A 16,897-nucleotide genomic window follows, 5' to 3' on the forward strand; every position below is an offset into this window, starting at 1 on the left:
GTTGTCCCGTTGGTAGGATATACGTGCTTGTAGTTCGTCCACTTTATTATCAAGCGATTGTCCATTGGCCAATAGTACCGATGGCAAAGGCAGATTAGCCACTCGTCACCGGCTCCTTACCAGGCACCCCGATCTCCTTCCGCGATATCTCTGTCTCTTTCTACTGCAAATAACGGGGATGAGGGCCCTATCGGGTGTCTGGAGCAAATCCCTCACGTCCGACTCATTAAAGAAAAATTATTAGTCCGGTTCAAGGTGAGTAATCGCTGTCCAGAAGCTCTTTTCGGTCATAAGAGACAGTAGCATCAACATTATGTACAAAAATAAGTTACAAACAATGCGAAAAACAAACAAAATAGCACAGTTGGTTAAGAGCCCATAAAACGGCAGCCAACCCCTCCGGCGCCATTGTGCACACTCCAGCGGTCATTGTCATGCGCGCTCCTCGTGTCTTGATAGAATTAAACATCTTTATTCTCTTCACAAACAGCAAACTCATCGCTTATCACATTTCCATGGCTTGACTTAAGGAAACTGAGCTGGTGCTGAAGCACAGCTGGGTCATGCAGTAAGAATGATCCAAAACACACAAGCAAGTCTACATCAGAATGGCTGAAAAGCAGACCTAAACCCGATTGCGATGTTGTGGTAATACCCGAAGAGAGCAATTAATGCTCAAAAATCCACAAATGTCGCAGAGTTAAAGCAGTACTGCATGGAAGAGCGGGCCAAATATCCTCCACAGCGATGTTAGAGACTGATCAACAACTACAGGAAGTGTTTGGTTGCAGTCATTGCAGCTAAAGGTGGCACAACCAGTTATTGAGTGTAAGGGGGCAATTACTTTTTCACACAAGGACATTGGGTGTTGTATAACTTTGCTTATGAAATAAATGAAATAAGTATCCAATTTCTGTGTTATCTGTTCACTGAGGTCCCCTTTATCTATTATTAGGTTTTGGCTAAAGATCTCATGACATTCAGTGTAAAAAATATGCACAAATAGAGAATATCAGAAAGGGGGCAAATACCTTTTCACGGCACTGTACATCGCTCAAAACCACTTTTTGTTGATAACTCAGCGAAACATGGTCAGGCTGGTCTGTTTTTTTTGCAGGGAGGTCGTCCTCCACATTAGGAATGTGATGACTTCACTACTTCGTTCTAGCTTCTGTGGTATCTGAGAAAATGGGCATGTTACTTTTGCCAGTGTTACTTTCGTCTAGGCTCTCCCCTACACTGCAGTAGTAATAGTTACTGTTTTACAGTAGATAGGTAGGCCTATAGTCAGGTAATCAAGTGGGTTAGCTAGGATAAGTGGGGTAGCTATTGAAGTGTTTAGTGCATGTGTGGTTGGTATGGTTATTTTAGTGGGTTGGAGTGAGCTGTGTGGCATAATCAGTCTTATACAACGGGTGGGTCTAATCCTGAATGCTGATTGCTTAAAACCGCATTCCAGCCGGTGTCTATTCCACAAGTTACCACCCACTCTATGACGTTAAAATGCTTATTTACTCTGTTCCATCTGACTGCGCAATCCACTGTCTCATCAGCTCAGCCCAGCCATTCTACAACATTTCCATGTTGTAGAATGGAGTTTTGAACTGTACTCTTTATGTACTGTTATGTTTTTGTCCCCTTTTGTTGCCCAGTGAGCGCAGTAGAAATTAGTGAAAGGTTGGTTTCATTGAATTCGTGACCTAACTCATCTCTTGATATATCAAGTTCTACTGTTGCTATTCATTTGTAACGTCCCATGTTAGCCGGGGGGGGGGGTAATCCTTCTACCCCCCCACCCCCCCATAAAAAAAAGAAAAGTGGTTGTCCCACTGGCTATCATAAGTTGAATGCACCACTTTGTAAGTGGCTCTGGATAAGAGCGTCTGCTAAATGACGAAAATGTAAATGTAAACTTGATCTCCACTATAAAAAGCATCTAGACATTATCTCACATTTCTTTTAGACTAACATTTAGTTTTCAACAGTGGAGATTTGTATAAACCTTGCTGTCTGTCTCTCCAACATTTGCAACATTGTTTCAATATTCAAAATCGATCTCCTGCTATCCCATAGTAATGAACGTGCCAATATATCCTCCAAACACCGGCTTCTCTGGAATTATCACTTAATTAGAATGTGCTATAATTAGGAATTATGAAAGCTCCATGGCAGTTAATTCAACAGTGGGAAGTTAGCTTAATGAAAGGAGTTGATGCAGTTACTAAAACAGCTGTATTGTTTAATTGCTACCACTATGTTTCTCATTCAAACCCATGTTAATGTAACACATTTTAAATTGTCATAGTTCAAAAAGTAGAAATAGTATCAACAAACTGGATGCAAGCAATCTAAGTTGGGTCAATCTGCACATTTCAAAATTTGATTTGGTGTTGATACAGTGGCTTGCGAAAGTATTCACCCCCCTTGGCCTTTTTCCTATTTTGTTGCCTTACAACCTGGAATTAAAATTGATTTTTGGGGGGTTTGTATAATTTCATTTACACAACATGCCTACCACTTTGAAGATGCAAAGTATTTTTTTATTGTGAAACAAACAAGAAATAAGACAAAAAAACTGAACTTGAGCATGCATACAGTGGGGGAAAAAAAGTATTTAGTCAGCCACCAATTGTGCAAGTTCTCCCACTTAAAAAGATGAGAGAGGCCTGTAATTTTCATCATAGGTACACGTCAACTATGACAGACAAATTGAGAAAGAAAAATCCAGAAAATCACATTGTAGGATTTTTAATGAATTTATTTGCAAATTATGGTGGAAAATAAGTATTTGGTCACCTACAAACAAGCAAGATTTCTGGCTCTCACAGACCTGTAACTTCTTTAAGAGGCTCATCTGTCCTCCACTCGTACCTGTATTAATGGCACCTGTTTGAACTTCTTATCAGTATAAAATACACCTGTCCACAACCTCAAACAGTCACACTCCAAACTCCACTATGGCCAAGACCAAAGAGCTGTCAAAGGACACCAGAAACAAAATTGTAGACCTGCACCAGGCTGGGAAGACTGAATCTGCAATATGTAAGCAGCTTGGTTTGAAGAAATCAACTGTGGGAGCAATTATTAGGAAATGGAAGACATACAAGACCACTGATAATCTCCCTCGATCTGGGGCTCCACGCAAGATCTCACCCCGTGGGGTCAAAATGATCACAAGAACGGTGAGCAAAAATCCCAGAACCACACGGGGGGACCTAGTGAATGACCTGCAGAGAGCTGGGACCAAAGTAACAAAGCCTACCATCAGTAACACACTACGCCGCCAGGGACTCAAATCCTGCAGTGCCAGACGTGTCCCCCTGCTTAAGCCAGTACATGTCCAGGCCCGTCTGAAGTTTGCTAGAGTGCATTTGGATGATCCAGAAGAGGATTGGGAGAATGTCATATGGTCAGATGAAACCAAAATAGAACTTTTTGGTAAAAACTCAACTCGTCGTGTTTGGAGGACAAAGAATGCTGAGTTGCATCCAAAGAACACCATACCTACTGTGAAGCATGGGGGTGGAAACATCATGCTTTGGGGCTGTTTTTCTGCAAAGGAACCAGGACGACTGATCCGTGTAAAGGAAAGAATGAATGGGGCCATGTATCGTGAGATTTTGAGTGAAACCTCCTTCCATCAGCAAGGGCATTGAAGATGAAACGTGGCTGGGTCTTTCAGCATGACAATGATCCCAAACACACCGCCCGGGCAACGAAGGAGTGGCTTCGTAAGAAGCATTTCAAGGTCCTGGAGTGGCCTAGCCAGTCTCCAGATCTCAACCCCATAGAAAATCTTTGGAGGGAGTTGAAAGTCTGTGTTGCCCAGCGACAGCCCCAAAACATCACTGCTCTAGAGGAGATCTGCATGGAGGAATGGGCCAAAATACCAGCAACAGTGTGTGAAAACCTTGTGAAGACTTACAGAAAACGTTTGACCTGTGTCATTGCCAACAAAGGGTATATAACAAATTATTGAGAAAATTTTGTTATTGACCAAATACTTATTTTCCACCATAATTTTAAAAATCCTACAATGTGATTTTCTGGATTTTTTTTCTCATTTTGTCTGTCATAGTTGACGTGTACCTATGATGAAAATGACAGGCCTCTCTCATCTTTTTAAGTGGTAGAACTTGCACAATTGGTGGCTGACTAAATACTTTTTTCCCCACTGTAACTATTCACCCCCCCCCCCCCCCCCCCCCAAAGTCAATACATTGTAGAGCCACCTTTTGCAGCAATTACAGCTGCAAGTCTCTTGGGGTATGTCTCTATAAGCTTGGCACATCTAGCCACAGATTCTCAATTGGATTGAGGTCTGGGCTTTGACTAGGCCATTCTAATACATTTAAATGTTTCCCCTTAAACCACTCAAGTGTTGCTTTAGCAGTATGCTTAGGGTCATTGTCCTGCTGGAAGGTGAACCTCCGTCCCAGTCTCAAATCCAATCCAAAGATGACTCTCCCGAGTGGCGCAGTGGTCTAAGGCACTGCGTCGCAGTGCTAGCTGTGCCACTAGAGAGCCTGGTTCGAATCCAGGCTCTGTCATGGCCGACCGCGACCGGGAGACGCATGGGGCGACGCACAATTGGCCCAGCGTCGTCCAGGGTAAGGGAGGGAATGGTTGGCAGGGATGTAGCTCAGTTGGTAGAGCATGGCGTTTGCAACGCCAGGGTTGTGGGTTCGATTCCCATGGGGGGCCAGTATAAAAAAAAAAAATGATGTATGCACTCACTAACTGTAAGTCGCTCTGGATAAGAGCGTCTGCTAAATGACTAAAATGTAAAATGTAAAAATGTAAATCTATGGATGACTGAAACAGGTTTCCCTCAAGACTTTCCCTGTATTTAGCGCCATCCATCATTCCTTCAATTCTGACCAGTTTCCCAGTCCCTGCCTATGGAAAAACATCCCCACAGCATGATGCTGCCACCACCATGCTTCACTGTGGGGATGGTGTTCTCGGAGTGATGAGAGGTCTTGAGTTTGCGCCAGACATAGCGTTTTCCTTGATGGCCAAAAAGCTCAATTTCAGTCTCATCTGACCAGAGTACCTTTTGGCGAACACCAAACGTGTTTGCTTATTTTTTTTCTTTAAGCAACGGCTGGCTTTTTTCTGGCCACTTTTCCTTAAAGCCCAGCTCTGTGGAGTGTACGGCTTAAAGTGGTCCTATGGAAAGACACTCCAATCTCCGCTGTGGAGCTTTGCAGCTCCTTCAGGGTTATCTTTGGTCTCTTTGTTGCCTCTGATTAATGCCCTCCTTGCCTGGTCCGTGAGTTTTGGTGGGCGGCCCTATCTTGGCAGGTTTGTTGTGGTTCCATATTCTTTCAATTTTTTAATAATGGAATTAATGGCGCTCCGTGGGATGTTCAAAGTTTCGGATATTTTTTTTATAACCCAACCCTGATCTGTACTTCTCCACAACTTTGTCCCTGACTTGTTTGGAGAGCGCCTTGGTCTTCATGGTGCCGCTTGCTTGGTGGTGCCCCTTGCTTAGAGGTGTTGCAGATTCTGGGGCCTTTCAGAACAGGTGTGTTTGTGTATGTATGTGTGTGTGTGTATGTATATATATATATATATATATATATATATATATGTATACACACACACACACACACACACACAGTGAGGGAAAAAAGTATTTGATCCCCTGCTGATTTTGTACGTTTGCCCACTGACAAAGACATGATCAGTCTATAATTTGAATGGTAGGTTTATTTGAACAGTGAGAGACAGAATAACAACAACAAAATCCAGAACAACGCATGTCAGAAATGGTATAAATTGATTTGCATTTTAATGAGGGAAATAAGTATTTGACCCCTCTGCAAAACATGACTTAGTACTTGGTGGCAAAACCCTTGTTGGCAATCACAGAGGTCAGACATTTCTTGTAGTTAGCCACCAGGTTTGCACACATCTCAGGAGGGATTTTGTCCCACTCCTCTTTGCAGATCTTCTCCAAGTCATTAAGGTTTCGAGGCTGACGTTTGGCAACTCGAACCTTCAGCTCCCTCCGCAGTTTTTCTATGGGATTAGGGTCTGGAGACTGGCTAGGCCACTCCAGGACCTTAATGTGCTTCTTCTTGAGCCACTCCTTTGTTGCCTTGGCCGTGTGTTTTGGGTCATTGTCATGCTGGAATACCCATCCACAACTCATTTTCAATGCCCTGGCTGAGGGAAGGAGGTTCTCACCCAAGATTTGACGGTACATGGCCCCATCCATCGTCCCTTTGATGCGGTGAAGTTGTCCTTTCCCCTTAGCAGAAAAACACCCCCAAAGCATAATGTTTCCACCTCCATGTTTGACGGTGGGGATGGTGTTCTTGGGGTCATAGGCAGCATTCCTCCTCCTCCAAACACGCCGAATTGAGTTGATGCCAAAGAGCTCGATTTTGGTCTCATCTGACCACAACACTTTCACCCAGTTCTCCTCTGAATCATTCAGATGTTCATTGGCAAACTTCAGACGGGCCTGTATATGTGCTTTCTTGAGCAGGGGGACCTTGCGGGCGCTGCAGGATTTCAGTCCTTCACGGCATAGTGTGTTACCAATTGTTTTCTTGTTGACTATGGTCCCAGCTGCCTTGAGATCATTGACAAGATCCTCCCGTGTAGTTCTGGGCAGATTCCTCACCGTTCTCATGATCATTGCAACTCCACGAGGTGAGATCTTGCATGGAGCCCCAGGCCGAGGGAGATTGACAGTTTCTTCCATTTGCAAATAATCTCACCAACTGTTGTCACCTTCTCACCAAGCTGCTTGGCGATGGTCTTGTAGCCCATTCCAGCCTTGCGTAGGTCTAGAATCTTGTCCCTGACATCCTTGGAGAGCTCTTTGGTCTTGGCCATGGTGGAGAATTTGGAATCTGATTGATTGATTGCTTCTGTGGACAGGTGTCTTTTATTCAGGTAACAAACTGAGATTAGGAGCACTCCCTTTAAGAGTGTGCTCCTAATCTCAGCTCGTTACCTGTATAAAAGACACCTGGGAGCCAGAAATCTTTCTGATTGAGAGGGGGTCAAATACTTATTTCCCTCATTAAAATGCAAATACATTTATAACATTTTTGACATGCGTTTTTCTGGATTTTTGTTGTTGTTATTCTGTCTCTCACTGTTCAAATAAACCTACCATTAAAATTATAGACTGATCATTTCTTTGTCAGTGGGCAAACGTATAAAATCAGCAGGGGATCAAATACCTTTTTCCCTCACTGTATATATCCTGAGATCATAGGAAATAAAAATAGGAAAAACGCCAAGGGAGATGAATACTTTTGCAAGGCACTGTAGCTTAAATGGTTCAAGAGGACTAGTAAACAAAAACAAAAATTGTACGAATAGTAGTCATAATAATAGAAAAGTATATTTCCTAAATAAAATGTCCTTGCTAGCTTGTCTTAAAGTATTTATGTAAAATAAATTAGAGTATTTGTAGTGACTGCAGTAGTAATGAGAGTGACTAGTTATCATTGAAAAAGTAGGTAGATGGCGGATGCTGTGGGTACTCTTTCTGAGTATTTTAGACCTTTTCTGTCATCGGAATTTGTCATTGTAGGGGATTTCAAAACCCACACGGATTAATGTAAAAGAAAAAAAGAACTCCTCGCTGATTGACCTAATCCTGACAAATTGCCCCCATAAGTACTTGGCCAGTGGTGTCTTTGCAAATGATCTCAGTGACCACTGTCCTATTGCTTGTATTAGAGTTACCAAACTGAAAAACTCTAATCCTCGTATAATTATGAAGAGAAATGTTGAAACATTTCTCGCCCTAGGCGTTCCTTCATGATCTGTATTTTTCAGAGCTTTTCTCTATCAGCTGCATGCCTGACCCTGATTTGGCTCTAGAATTTTTCCAATCTGTTGTTATTATTATTGTTGTTATTATTATTCATATTATTGTTATCTGGTAGACAAACATTTCCCCTTCAAGTGCCTCAAAGTAAAAAAAATAGAACAAATCCTTGGTTCTCTACAGAACTCTGATCTCTTCATGATGAGAAATCAGGCCTGGGCCAAGGCTAGACCTTGAGCAAGGCACTTAACCCTAATTGTTCCTGTAAGTCGCTCTGGATAAGACCATCTGCTAAATTACTCAAATGTAGGCAAACTGACTCGGTAGCTGATTGGCAGCTCTTCAGGCAAAAAAAACGAAATCAAGCTACTTTCTAAGATCTAATGCTGACTCAACTGGTGATCCATCAACATTTTGGAAAACAATTAATAGAAAATGACTCAAGTGAAAGTCACCCTGTTAAATACTACTTCAGTAAAAGTCTATAAGTATTCAGTTTTAAGTATACTTAAAGCTGCATTATGTAACTTTTTGGGCGGCCTGACAAAATTCAATAGAAGTGTGTGTTATTTATCCTAAGGTTCTGACTTGGTGTACAAGGAGAATACTGTAAGAATGGCCCATGTTCTGAATTCTGTTGCTGTACATTTCAAAAGTTCTGAACAAATAGTTATATTGACTACGTCCGTCCTAGCTCGCTCATTAATGTCTTAATCAAAATTACGGATTGCCTCTTATCCGCTCATCATCCCCTTATGCCATAGTTTGTACATCCCAATTGTCAGTAGAAACCATATTTGGTTTAAGCAAGTCAGCCATGTCAGCTATGTTTTTTTTAAAGGCAGTAAATGAGGCTGAATGAACTGTTTCGCAGCCAGACAAGGCTCCGCTGATAGCCAGGTGTAGCAGTGGTAAGGATTCACTCCATGGTGCTGAAAAGAAAGCTCTGCTGTTGGGACCGCTTTATGTTTACATTTACATCATTTAGCAGACGCTCTTATCCAGAGCGACTTACAAATAGGCCCTAACAGTTTGTGGTCACCGTTATAGTGCAATTGATGTATTGTTTAGTGTTGTGTAGTGGCTTTGCTGCCATGCATCGAATTGTGTTTTATTTTTTGGTTTGCCCCACCAAGACTTACATTCTAAAATTGCCACTGATCCTGGCTCAGTTGACATGCTGGTAAGTGAAATCGAACAGCTGATCGAGCTGTCATGTGACCGAATGCTGCAAACAACACATTCACGGGTCACTATTTAGGAGTTTTGGTTCCTGACTCAAAGGGAATACTGTACCGTCTCCCTCCGATTATTAAAACTCATGGTATGGTGATTCAGTGCTCTCGTCTGCATTAAAAACAAATATTCATCCTGGTTGGATGTGAGAAGAGAGATGAGGACTGTCGACCACGCCCCCTGACTTTGAGAAGCTCTGACGCGACATGCATCAAGCGCACCCATCTCCATTATGGTGGCGAGAAAAGTAATTCTGTCAGACTAATTTGCAATTGACTGTCATAGCCCCACATTAAACGTATGTGATGGTGAGTTGAGAATAAAATCAGAAATACTGTTAGAATGTTTTGCAATTGACTGCCATAGCCCCAATTAAAAATAAACATTGGCTGTTAATTACTTAAATTTGTACATCATTCTTTTCACATAGTCAAAATGGGGTCACGGACCAAAAAAGTTTGGGAACCCCTGCTCTAGTGGTTGCTTCACGGGCTCTCGTGCTAGCCTGCCTAGTTAAGTTAGTGAGTCAGTTGAATAAGAGAGCCAACTGAAAACTGAAGAGAGAAGCACCATATAAACAAATTATTTTAAACCTTATCTTCATGGTGAGTGAGTTACAAACATAGGATACAGTGGAGGCTGGTGGAAGGATCTATAGGAGGAAGGGCTCATTATAATGGCTGAATAAACTGAAAACTGTATTGAAGAGAGAAGCACCAGATACACTAATTGTGAACCTTATCTTCAAAGTGTCAGACTCCCTTCATTCTTCTCATACCCTATCCAGGTCCCAAGGTACACCACTACTAGACCATGTGTGTTGTGGTTTTTCACTATGAGCCAAAGGGGTTTAAGAGGGTACACTAGGCCTATGCTTTGCCATTGCAGAGTGAGTAGTCAATGTTGCATTGAGTACCGTAACTTACTACGTTTTTGGTCACTATATCCAAAAAATGGTGGGACACAGACCATCATACATTGTAAACAAAACCATGGTATTTTTTTTGATTGTACTATCATGGTGCATTTTTGTACCATGGTAGTACAATAAAAAATGTTTTCTTTTGTCACTACCATGGCAGGAAAATACCATGGTATTTTCCTGCCGTGGTAGTACAGTGGAAAAAATACTGTGGTACTGTAATGGAAATTACCATCAAGGACTCATCAAGTCAATTAGTAAATTAACTTTATTAAGATTCACGCCAGCGGAGAGGTTACAACAAACTCTGCACACTCAGTACTGATTGGTCAGAAGCTCTACCAGGGGGTCTGTCTGGTAGAATAATTATTAATGACTAATTATTACACTCTGAAACTGTGTGAAATGTGTTAGAATGTGTGAGTATAGGACCAGTAAAGACTATGACATTGAACTACTCTTTAGCAATGTGAGTAAGAGTTAGGCCAGACAAAGGACAAGGAGAACTGTCTACAGACAACTGAGAAACCAAGATAAAGAGGCCTCCCAATTTAGGGAGGAGAGAAACCGTTATGAAACATGGTGCAGAATATTGTGAGAACGGCAATAACTGAGGAATGCAAAGAGTAGGCTATGATAAGAAAGTGTGTGTGTGTGTGTGTGTGTGTGTGTGTGTGTATGTGTGTGTGTGTGAACTGATGGTCAGGAGAGCAGTTTTAAAGTGGAAAACTACAGCCCGCCTACAGAGGGGAGGGATTTTTTGTATGACGTATGAGTATAAAAGATGGACTCTGAAATTGTGATTGCAGAATTCTCAATGAATAAATCTCTGAGTATGCAGACTGGGACTCTGTCCGTTACTTAAATCCCAAAAGACTTACAACCTTTTGGGAGACTCACAGAGACACTGAAATAGTTTGTTAAATAATTCACTTAACAGCTTGGTCCTTCTGAGCCGGACTCCAATACCTGCTTCTGTCATTCCAGGTAACTCTGAAAACCGTCGACGGGCGAATGATACATTCGTAAATAGAAAGTCCTGCCCTTTGACATTAAGGGTTAAAACAGGCCAGAGGACACCTGATTAATGACAGAGACGGTGACGGAATCCAAACCTATATTGAATCTCGGCTGCAAGGATAAGGTCAGTAGTTTTTATTCATTACTTGGTGAAATTGATTTGAGAACTTGCTAAAATATTGAAAAGTAGCAAATTGATCAATGCATAGCCATTTTAAGTGAAATGTAAGGGACTGTCAGGAATTACCAAGATTACATTGTGGGGATAAATTCCTCCGTAGAGTAGGAGATAATTCTGGGGGACTAGTCAACCTGTTGGTGGGTCCGTAACGATTCACGGTAATAGGCCATTACCAAAAGAAACTACCCGGTGTTGAGATAGAAGGAACTATTAAAAGTACACCTATGGGATGTAACCTGTAAGAGATTATAGAACAGTCAACAAATAATCAGGGTTAAACAAATACAATAAGTACACCAGAAGGAATTAAAATAGCATGTGTGAGAAATAGAATATTAGTAAAGTCAAAAACAGCTGTAGATTTTGCCATAACTCTATCCGTTTCATGAAACTGGAGCCTTACAAACTCTGGGTTACCGATAGTGTTAACCAATAATCATGTAAGGCTGTATACGTGTGAGACCTAATATTTGCTCAAAAGTCACATCTATGAATACTTCCAGGTGGTTGTATAGAGAAGAGGGAGAACCCATTCATGTTGTATGAGACTGTCAGGAATTATCAAGATTACATTGTGGGGATGAAATCCTTCGTAGAGTAGGAGATAATTCTGGGGGACTAGTTCCTATACAGGAAGGGGTGATTCCAATTGTTGTGTGAAACTGTTTTGAATAACTTGTTATATAGAAGAGGGGCTAGACACAAAGAGAGTATGGCTTTTGGAGGCTCGGAAGAGAGTCAGGAAAGACTAGAGAATTTAAACACAGAGAGTTGAAGAGATTAGAGAGCTATAATAAGTCAGGGAGGGTGTGTGGCCCCGTGTAAATACTGTACCAAAACAGGTCATAACCATCGCGACTGCAGAGAGAAACAAAGGGGCAGTGTCCTCTCCTGTGAAGTAGTGACGCGCGACATACGCCTAGTTTCCTGAAACGAGTCACATATTAATGGACCAAAATACCAACAAATCTCAAAATGTATAGGTAGATCCAAAAATTTCATTTCAGCCTGTGGTGCCTGGCCTTATTGCAGGTAAAATCAAGTATATGCTATTTTCTAAATCAAATTTTAAAAAATCGGATGATTTATGCATACGTATGTACATTGCATTGTGCACTAATTGATCGTGTCCCTGAGTATAAATAGGCTTTCCTACAAAAAAAACATGTTGATGAGTTAGTTAAGAAATTGAGAATTACAATACTCTTCCTTTACAGGAACAGATCCTGCCTTTCATTAAATAGCAGAAAGCAAATCGTTTAGTCAACATTTATTCCAGTTATCGACTATGGCGATATCATCTGTTTGAATCCAGCTGCCACTTTATTGAAGCATAGATGCGATAGGTTCAGCACACATCACTGTATTTTGTATCAGAAAGTAGGGCTGGGCCTCTCTGAAGTCTCAACCGGTTAATCGAGGTACTTAAGGTATTGTGTACATGTAGGTAGAGTTATTAAAGTGACTATGCATAGATAATAAACGGAGAGTAGCAGCAGCGTAAAATTGGGGGCGGGGGGGGCAATGCAAATAGTCTGGGTAGCCATTTGATTAGATGTTCAGGAGTCTTATGGCTTGGGGGTAGAAGCTGTTTAGAAGCCTCTTGGACCTAGACTTGGTGCTCTGGTACCGCTTGCTGTGCGGTAGCAGAGAGAACAGTCTATGACTACGGTGGCTGGAGTCTTTTACAATTTTTAGGGCCTTCCTCTGATACCGCCTGGTATAGAGGTCCTGGATGGCAGGAAGCTTGGCCCCAGTGATGTACTGTGCCGTACGCACTACCCTCTGTAGTGCCTTGCGGTCGGAGGCCGAGCAGTGATGCAACCAGTCAGGATGCTCTCAATGGTGCAGCTGTAGAACCTTTTTAGGGTCTTAGGACCCATGCCAAATCTTTTCAGTCTCCGTAGGGGGAATAGGTTTTGTCGTGCCCTCTTCACGACTGTCTTGGTGTGCTTGGACCATGTTAGTTTGTTGGTGATGTGGACACAAAGGAACTTGAAGCTTTCAACCTGCTCCACTACAGCCCTGTCGATGAGAATGGGGGTGTGCTCGGTCCTCTTTTTTTTCCTGTAGTCCACAATCATCTCCTTTGTCTTGATCACGTTGCGGGAGAGGTTGTTGTCCTGGCACCACACGGCCAGGTCTCTGACCTCCTCCCTATAGGCTGTCTCATCGTTGTCGGTGATCAGGCCTACCACTGTTGTGTCATCGGCAAACTTAATGATGGTGTTGAGTCATGCCTGGCCATGCAGTCATGAGTGAACAGGGAGTACAGGAGGGGACTGAGCAAACACCCCTGAGGGGCCCCAGTGTTGAGGATCAGCGTGGCGGATGTGTTGTTACCTACCCTTACCACCTGGGGGCGGCCAGTCAGGAAGTCCAGGATCCAGTTGCAGAGGGAGGTGTTTAGTCCCAGGGTCCTTAAACGGTTCACCCGATATGGATGAAAATACCCTAAAATAATTAAAGCTGACAGTCTGCACTTTAACCTCATAGTAATTGTATCATTTCATATCCAAAGTGCTGGAGTTGAGAGCCAAAACAACAAAACGTATCACTGTCCCAATACTTATGGAGCTCACTGTATATGACCCCCTGATTTCCATGTAAATGCATTGGAGAATATTTTAAATATTGTTATACAGTGGGGGAAAAAAGTATTTAGTCAGCCACCAATTGTGCAAGTTCTCCCACTTAAAAAGATGAGAGAGGCCTGTAATTTGCATCATAGGTACACGTCAACTTTGACAGACAAATTGAGGGAAAAAATCCAGAAAATCACATTGTAGGATTTTTTATGAATTTATTTGCAAATTATGGTGGAAAATAAGTATTTGGTCACCTACAAACAAGCAAGATTTCTGGCTCTCACAGACCTGTAACTTCTTCTTTAAGAGGCTCCTCTGTCCTCCACTCGTTACCTGTATTAATGGCACCTGTTTGAACTTGTTATCAGTATAAAATACACCTGTCCACAACCTCAAACAGTCACACTCCAAACTCCACTATGGCCAAGACCAAAGAGCTGTCAAAGGACACCAGAAACAAAATTGTAGACCTGCACCAGGCTGGGAAGACTGAATCTGCAATAGGTAAGCAGCTTGGTTTGAAGAAATCAACTGTGGGAGCAATTATTAGGAAATGGAAGACATACAAGACCACTGATAATCTCCCTCAATCTGGGATCCATGCAAGATCTCACCCTGTGGGGTCAAAATGATCACAAGAACGGTGAGCAAAAATCACAGAACCACACGGGGGGACCTAGTGAATGACCTGCAGAGAGCTGGGACCAAAGTAACAAAGCCTACCATCAGTAACACACTACGCCGCCAGGGACTCAAATCCTGCAGTGCCAGACGTGTCCCCCTGCTTAAGCCAGTACATGTCCAGGCCCGTCTGAAGTTTGCTAGAGTGCATTTGGATGATCCAGAAGAGGATTGGGAGAATGTCATATGGTCAGATGAAACCAAAATAGAACTTTTTGGTAAAAACTCAACTTGTCGTGTTTGTAGGACAAAGAATGCTGAGTTGCATCCAAAGAACACTATACCTACAGTGAAGCATGGGGGTGGAAACATCATGCTTTGGGGCTGTTTTTCTGCAAAGGGACCAGGACGACTGATCCGTGTAAAGGAAAGAATGAATGGGGCCATGTATCGTGAGATTTTGAGTGAAAACCTCCTTCCATCAGCAAGGGCATTGAAGATGAAATGTGGCTGGGTCTTTCAGCATGACAATGATCCCAAACACACCGCCCGGGCAACGAAGGAGTGGCTTCGTAAGAAACATTTCAAGGTCCTGGAGTGGCCTAGCCAGTCTCCAGATCTCAACCCCATAGAAAATCTTTGGAGGGAGTTGAAAGTCCGTGTTGCCCAGCGACAGCCCCAAAACATCACTATCTAGAGGAGATCTGCATGGAGGAATGGGCCAAAATACCAGCAACAGTGTGTGAAAACCTTGTGAAGACTTACAGAAAACATTTGACCTGTGTCATTGCCAACAAAGGTATTTAACAAAGTATTGAGAAACTTTTGTTATTGACCAAATACTTATTTTCCACCATAATTTGCAAATAAATTCAGGTTTTGGGGGCTTTGGTAAGAAGGGGACGTGTACAAGAAAGTTAGTTCCTAGAAGGTATAGTAAATACATTTGCACTGGGGAACGCTCATGTCCTTGGGCAAGGGCGTTTAAACATACCTGGGGAACATACTATGAGAATGGAATGGACGCAGTACACCGATGGGGAATTAAACAAACCCATGATAAATGTAAAACGGAACTGGTGATAAAGGTAAAGTCAATTATGCAAGATGACATAGTAAGGAACTATTGGGCCTGTGTTGATGATTTCGGGGCAGATATGTTTGATGTTCATTTTTCAGGAGATAAATGAATCTTCCACCCCCGAGACAGAACAGCAGGTAGATCTAATGTGATCACCAGAGGTACCAAATCTAATACCCTTTGGAAGGCCCTCAGAAGGAATCCTAAATAGCACTAAACCACCAAGGGTAGAATATTTCCTCTTGCAGGAAATGAACCAAGGAGAAGTAGAAGGAATTTCAAATGAGAACTTCTGGGTAAGGTGGATGAACTACACAGCTAGGGTGTTGGGTCAAACTTATTGAAATTCCTGTTCAACAGGTAGGCCAACCCTTGTAACTGCACCTATGCCTCAGACCATGTTCTCTTGTGTGATAGATTTGGGATCAAACCAAACCTCACCTAATTGTTCTGATATTAAAATAACCACTCTTAAAAAGGATAATACTAAGGCACCCCAATTCACCATGAACCCCGGAGATTATCAATGTTATAGACACCAAAGTAATGCGAATCACAGATCAAATTGGAGAAGGGTTTACAACAATGTTTTTCTGGTGGGTTAAAATTGATTAAAATGTTGACTGGATTAATTACATCTACAAAGGTTTGTTAACTAGACAGGGGATGCAGTGAAGAGAATCTCAGGCCAACTATCCGCCACCTCACTCATGACCTGCAGAATAGTTTGGTTCTCGAAATGCTTTTAGCAGAGAAGGGCGGATTTGCAAGATGGTGGGAGGTCATTGTTGTATGTTTATCCCCAACATTACAGCCCCAGATGGTACAGTAACTAGAGCACTGGCAGGACTCACTGCATTGATGTAAAGAATGGGCTGAGAACTGGGGGGTGAATACATCAATGACTGGTTGGTTTGATAACATGTTTGGAAAATGGAAAGCTATTGTTGCAACTGTTCTGGGTGCAGCTTTAGCTTCTATGGGTATGTTTGTTCTTTGTGGATGTTGTCTTATTCCCTGTGTCCGAGGATTGGTGAGCAAGGCGTTGGAGCAGTATCACAGCAGATGGTGAGATACAGCCCAGTCCCGGACTCCGACCTAAGGAATGAAGAATATGACCCACCAGGCTTGGTGGAGGACGACGACGATTCAGATAGTTTTAGACTGGATCTTTTGTGTATTAAAGTCTTGTTTTAAGTATGATGTACTAGTTAACCGATGTTGCAGGATGTGATGAAGCAAATGTTCTTCACTATAGGCTTAGACTGTTGTTTCCAGATAGTGGGTAAACAGGTTAGGTACCATTGCTAAAGAGTAACGTTACGCTTTTAATCATGGGGTAACCCTGATGAACCTGTATTGAATGAGACCATTTTTTATGTTTTTATATGCAAATTAACTTATAAGCTTCAATGTATGTGATTCATTTCTATAACAACATATA

Source organism: Coregonus lavaretus, assembly GCF_964263955.1.
Source record: "Coregonus lavaretus genome assembly, chromosome: 38".
NCBI lineage: Eukaryota > Metazoa > Chordata > Actinopteri > Salmoniformes > Salmonidae > Coregonus > Coregonus lavaretus.